The 6,684-nt window shown below is 45.7% G+C and overlaps 1 gene segment (V, D, J or C); it reads right to left on the bottom strand.

The window, feature by feature from the left end:
* The window catches only part of LOC148149232 (Ig kappa chain V region Mem5-like), a 405,056-nt gene that overhangs the window by 36,740 nt on the left and 361,632 nt on the right, over nucleotides 1-6,684 (bottom strand).

Genomic DNA, 6,684 nt, shown 5'->3' with positions numbered 1-6,684 from the left:
GAGGGGTGGGGGTGAGTGGATGGTGACTGAGTTTGTAGATGACATGAGATTTGGCAGATGGTTTGCAGTGAGAAAGAAGGTCTTAGGTTACAGGAGGATCTAACTGGATTGGTCAGATGGGCAGATCAGAGTCAGATGGAACTTACCCCTGATAAATGTAACAGGTAAATAAAGTATTTACGAAGGTAGACAGAACACTTGCCTATATCATTTCAGGTACAGATGAGAAGACCAGGTAAGATATGCTAGAGCTGTACAGAACTTTAGTTAGGCCACAGCTGGGGTACTGTGTGCAGTTCTGGTCACCACGCGATCAGAAGGATGGGATTGTACTGGAGGGAATGCAGAGGGTATTCACCAGGATGTTGCTTGGGATGAAGCATTTCAGCGATGAAGAGAGGCTGGATAAGCTCGAGTTGTTTTCTTTGAAGTTGAGATGGTTGAGGGGGACCTGATAGAGGTATGAGGGGAATGGACAGAATGAATAGAAAGCAGTTATTCCCCTTACTCAGAGTTGGCACACATTCAATGTGAAAGACAGGAGCTTCAGAGGGGATTTGAAGAGCAGGTTTTCACCCAGAAGGTGATGGGGGTCTGGATTGCATTGTCTGGGATGGTAGTTGAGGTGACCTTTAAAAAGTACTTGGATTAGCCCTTGAAATATCATAACATTTAAAGCTATGGCCCTTGTGTTGGAAAGTTGGATGATTGCAGGTTTAGTGTGGTTTGACTGGTACACGTACAATGGGCCGAAGGGCCTCTTCTGTACTGTGTGATTTTATGATTGTATTGTGTGCAGTTTTGGTTTCCTTATCCGAGGGAGGATGTTCTGGCTGTGGAGGGAGGGCAGTGAAGGTTTACCAGACTGATTCCTGCGATGACAGCACTTAGATCTGATGAGAAACTGGATCGGTTAGGATTATATTCACGGGAGGTTAGAAGATTGAGGGGAGTCACACTGAAAACTCGAAAATTGTAACAGGACAAGGCAGGATGTTCCTGATGACTGGGGAATCCAGAACCAAGGAATATAATTTAAGGATACGGGAAAGGGCATTTAGGGCTGAGATGGAGAGAAATGTTTTCATTCAGTGAGTGGGAAGCCTGTAGAAGTTTCTGTCACTGAAAGAAGTTCAGCTCAAACCACTGAATGTTTTCCAGAAAGGGCACAATATAGTTCTTAGAATGAAAGGGATCAAAGGTTATGGGGAGGAAGCAAGAACAGGCAACTGAGTTGGTTGATCAGCCATGATCATATTGAATGGCAGAACAGGCTCGAAGGGCTGAATGGCCTACTCCTGCTCCGAGTTTCGCTGTTTGAGAGACTGTTCATCAATGTGGAAACATATTGAATTAGAGAAAAACATTTGCCTTGGGTTAGGAATTAGTTTGGAGATAGGAGGCAGAGTGGGGGAATAATGTGTGTGTCCTCCAATGAGCAAGAGGTGAATAGTGGAGTGCCCAGGGATCCATCCTGGGACTTTAGCATTTCACAATATTTCTCAATGACTTGGATGAAGGAATAGAGAGCCATATATCCAAGATTGCTGGCCACACTGAGTTAGGCAGCTCGGAGAAGGTTACAGAGATGGGGAGGGTGGATGGACAAGGAGGGAGTTTAGAACAAGGGCGAGAATTTGAAAATCGAGGTGTTGTTGGACCGAGAGCCAATGTAGATCAGTGAGGACAGTGGGGGATGGGGATGGGAGTTGTTGCGAATTCGGTTACGAGCAGCAGAGTTTGGGATGAGCTGAAGTTTACAGAGGGCAGTGGCTGTGATGTGGCCCAGGACAACATTAGAATGATCACGTTTGGAGTCCCAAAGAAATGACTGAGATTTTCAGTGAGTGATCTCTGTAATGTAGAGGATTTGGGGCTCAGATCAGCCTCAAAGATGAGGCCAAGATTGTAAGGAATCTGGTACTAAATAAAAGCTGAAAAAGCTGCAGATGCTGCAAATGAGGAACAAAAACAGAAATTGCAGGAAAAGCTCAGCAGGTCTGGCACCATCTGTGGAGAGAAAACAGAGTTAACATTTTGGGACAAGTGAATCTTCTCAGAACTGTTCTGAAGAAGGGTCATTTGACCCAAAAGGTTAACTCTGATTTCTTACCCCAGATGCGACCAGACCTGCTAAGGTATTCTGTTTTTGTAAAGCGTCTGGTTGAACAGCAGGCAGTGCTCAGGGTGAGGGATGAAGCTTGTACCGGGAACTGAAAAGGATGGTTTTGATCTTCCCAATATGTTTCCCATTGAGCCTGGCCCCTCAGTCCTGACTGCTCTTAGCTGCTGTGATTGTCACTGATTGGACACTTATTATTAGAGATTCTGACCACAGCAGAAAGCCCCAGTGTAAAAAATAACCACAAAGGCTGACAGGTCATGAGGTTAAAACTTCACCAAGAGAGGAAGTGAAAGAAGGAGCTCGGAGCAGCTGGACATTTGTTACTGAGACGGGAGAAAACTGTGAACCGTCTGCACTCTCTGGAATCTGACAGCACATATGAACATCAAAACTAGGAGCAGGAGCAGGCTATCTGGCCTCTCGGGCCGCTCCGCCATTCAGTAAGATCATGGCTGATCTTTTCATGGCCTCAGCTCCCCCTACCCACCTTTTCACCAAAACCCTTGATTCATTACTGTTCAAAAAATTACCTGCCTTAGCTTGAAAAACGTTTACTGAGGAAACCTCAACGACTTCGCTGGGCAGGGAATTCCATAGATTCACAACCCTCTGGGTGAAGAAGTTCCTTCTCTATTCAGTCCTAAATCTGCTCCCCGTCACACACGAGGAGGCCATTCAGCCCATCATGTCTATGAGTGATCCAATTAGTCCCACTGCCCCCCTCTCTCCCCATAACCTAGCAAATCTTTTCTTTTCAGCTCGATCTCCAGCTGCCTCTTATAGACCTAGGTCCACAGCAGAAACTGCCCCTAACCTGGGCTCCAAATTGGCACCTCATTCATTCATTAGGAGGCAAACTGCCTGGGCTGGGAAATGGAACTCAGGACCCTGAACATTCCCTCTCCCTTTCTGAGGGACACTTGATGCTGAGGTTTAGTTCTGTGGAGCTGTACAATATATTACTACCATACACACTTCAGTCTGTGTGTAAAAAGCTGGAGCCTGCCAGCAGGATATTCAACCGCAGGAGCCATCATCAATTTGACCAATTCTGACCACACCCACTCTCCATAACCTTTCAACTAATATCAAATCTGTCCATCTCCTCCTTGGTGTGAGACAGGGAAGGGGCCACTCCATTTCAGACATTTTGGAATTTATGGAGCACAGATGGAGTAAGTTGAGAGAGGACATCAGAATGGTGGAGTTTGGAGGTGGGATGAGCAGGAATAAGAGTTTCTGTGGTCAAGGGGCTGATGTAGAGCAGAGAAGGACAATGTTGTGGAGTTTGAAATAAGAGACCCATGTGATGGAGAGGATGTGGGGTTTGAAGCTCCAATACTGAAGGGTCCAGTGGGAAAGAGGCCCAGGCTTATTGATGTCCATTGGACATTCCAGTGGGATGGAGGCCCATGTTTACTGATGTCTGTTGGAGGTTCCAATTGAGTCCCATGGAATTGGAATGTTGGCATTTCTTGCAGCAATTGGAATCTTGGTATTTATTATAAAAGGACTGGATTACAGAAATAAAGAAATATTGTTACAATTCTGTGAGGCATTGGTGAGACCACATCTGAAGCATTGTGTCCAGTTGTCGTCTCCTTCCTTGGTGAAGGATATGATGGCACTGGATGCAGTTCAGAGGGTGTTCACCAGACTGATTCCTGGGATGGAAGGGCTGTTATATGAGGAATGGTTGAATAGCTAGTTTTTGTACTCACTGGAATTCAGTCGTATGAAGGGAGAATCTGAGTAAAGTATATAAGATGCTAAAGGGGATTGATAGGGCAGGCATGGGACAGATGTTCCCTCTTGTGGGCCAGTCTTGAACAATAGGTGATAGATATAGAGTGAGAGGAGGTATGTTTAAAACTGAGATGAGGAGAAACTACAGGTGGCACAGTCGTGCAGTGATGAGCACTGCTGCCTCACAGTGCCAGGTGCACATTCTCCCCCTGTCTGTGTGAGTTTCATCTATGTGCTCCGATTTCCTCCCACAGTCTAATGATGTACACATTCGGAGGATTGGCCATGCTAATTTAGCCATAGTGTCCAGGAAAGTGTAGGTTAGATTCATTAGTCATGGGAAATGTAGGGTTACAGGGAATGGGTTCAGGAATGGCTCTGGGTGGAATGCTCTTTGAAGGTTCGGTATGGACTTGTTGGGTTGAATGGCCTGATTCGATACTGTATGGAATCTGTCCCATTCCAACTACTTCTCTCAGAGGGTTGCGAATCTGTAGAAGTCAGTGCGCAACACACCCACCCACCCCCTCCCCACTACCCCCGTTTCCTCAAGCACAGTGGAGGCAGAATCAATCAACAGATTCAAGAAAGAAACAGATATTGTTCTGATGAAAAGCAGGATAGAGGGCAATTGGTAGCAGTCTGGAAAGTGGAGAGGAGGTTAAGATCAGTCATGATCATGTTAAATAGCAAACGGACTTGAAGTGCTGAATTACCTATTCCTGCTCCGCATTCCGAAGTTCAATCTTGCTAAGGCAATGAGATCTTTGTTTACTGGTCTGTATTGGAGGATCCAGTCACAAAGAATCACATGCTTACTGGTCTGCATTGGAGGGTCCTATTTGAAGCTGATCCATTTTAATGGTCTGTACTGGAGAGTTCAAAGAAATGGAGGCCTTTCTCTCCTGGTTTCTATTGGAGAGCGCAGCAGGAATAAGGTCTATGTTAACTAGTCTCTGCTGGAGTATTTTTACTGGTCTCCATTGGAGGCTCCAGTGGCAAAGAGGCCTATGTTTAATGGTCTCTACTGGAGAGTTCAGTGGGAATAAATTCCACGCTTACTGGTCTCCACTGGACAGTCCAGTGGGACATGAATACCGTAGTGAGTGTGGGGCCCATTTCCTTTCTGTAGTAACTGTGCGATAGTCCAATCCTCATACCAGTAAAACTGGAGCTTGAACATGGAAGGGGAAGGTGAGGGGAAAGGATTAGAATATGTTGTGAATGGACAGGATGGGTCAATGGGTCAGATCCTGTCCTATCCCTCCAGCTCACACTGATGGCCTGAGGATCTCCTCTCTCTGCTGGGCTTTCATGGAATGAGGTTTGTGTCCAAACCAGTCCCCAGTAAGAATAGGCCAACAGCACAGAATTGCCCTTCATTTGACAAGAATCTGACCGTCTTCCTGAGAGAGGCCAAACCCTGGTCAATGTGGGAAATGGGGCTTTATTCCAGGAGTAGACATACTCCTGGTGTCAAGGGTTAACATCCATTAGTGGGGTCGATTTGGAGGAGATTTGACCTGTATTTAACTTTTACCACTTGGGACATTGTTGGAAAGAGGGAGAGAGAGAGTGAGTGAGAGAGAGAGAGAGAGAGACAGAGAGAGAGAGAGAGAGAGAGAGACTGTTGACGAGAGAGACATAGAAGGACAGGGTGTGAAAGTGAGAGAGAGCGGGATAAAGAGTCTCAGGCAGTGTAAGATGAGTAAAAGGGGGAGAGAGAGAGTTAGAGAGAGGCAGAGATGGTGGGGTTGAAGAATAGAGATAGAGAGAGATAGAGTATGAGACAGTGTGACTGAGAGAGAGGTGTCAGAGAGAGAGAGAGACAGAGTAGGTGTGAGACAAAGAGTAAAGGCAATCCAGTGAAAGAGAGAGACAGACATGCAGACAGGTTCTGGTCACCGCATTATGAGAAGGATATGACTGTACTCGAGAGGGTGCAAAGATTTCCCAGGAGGTGTGAGCTATGAGGAAGGATTGGAAAGGCCGGGATTGTTTTTCTTGGAGCAGTGAAAGTTGAGAGGGAACCTGCTAAAAGGCAAAAATATTATGATGGGCAGGGATAGAGTGGACAGGAAGGCAACTTTTTCCATGAATAGAGGGATCAATATCCAGGGGCAGAGATTAGAGATTACACAGACATACACAGATAGAAACAGAGAGCAGGAGTAGGGTTAGGGTTAGGGTTAGGGTCAGGGTTAGGGTTAGGGATTGGCCCTGTGAGCCTGTTCTGTCATTCAATATGACCATGGCTGATCCTCTCCCTCAATGCCAGGCTGGGATTGATGTTGCTCGATCATTGATGACCAGTACAGACTTATTAAATGCTGTTCATGTCATTGAACTTCTGATTGAGAGAGACACAGAAGACACACACAGACAGACAGAGAGAGCAAGTGTACATTGTGAGATTGAGTGAGAGAGGCCGAGGCATTTAATTGCTGCCCCAGGACTCACTGTTCCAATGTCCTGGAATAATGCCTTCTAGAGAGTGATTGGAGGGAGGGAGACAGACAAAGAGAGAGTGAGGCAGTTAGAGATTGAGGGTATAAGGAGAGAATGAGTGAGGAATTAGGTAGTAATATAAGTGAAGGAGAAGAATGAATGATAAGAAAGAGAGAGAGGGAGAGAGATCAACCAACACAGAAGGAAAGGGAGATAAACAGAGTGTCAAACATACATGGAAAAAGGGAAAGATATAAATGGTTATATAATTGGGAGAGGACAGAGTCGGAGACGGAAATAGAAAAAGAGGAAGAAAGTCAACGAATAACAGGAATATATACAAGAGAAAGGTAGAAAGAGAAAAA

This window comes from Chiloscyllium plagiosum, unplaced genomic scaffold (assembly GCF_037043375.1).
Source record: "Chiloscyllium plagiosum isolate Xiang-an unplaced genomic scaffold, Cpla_swu_hap1 HiC_scaffold_9, whole genome shotgun sequence".
NCBI classification, from domain to species: domain Eukaryota; kingdom Metazoa; phylum Chordata; class Chondrichthyes; order Orectolobiformes; family Hemiscylliidae; genus Chiloscyllium; species Chiloscyllium plagiosum.
This window is presented reverse-complemented; position numbering and strand designations above follow the sequence as displayed.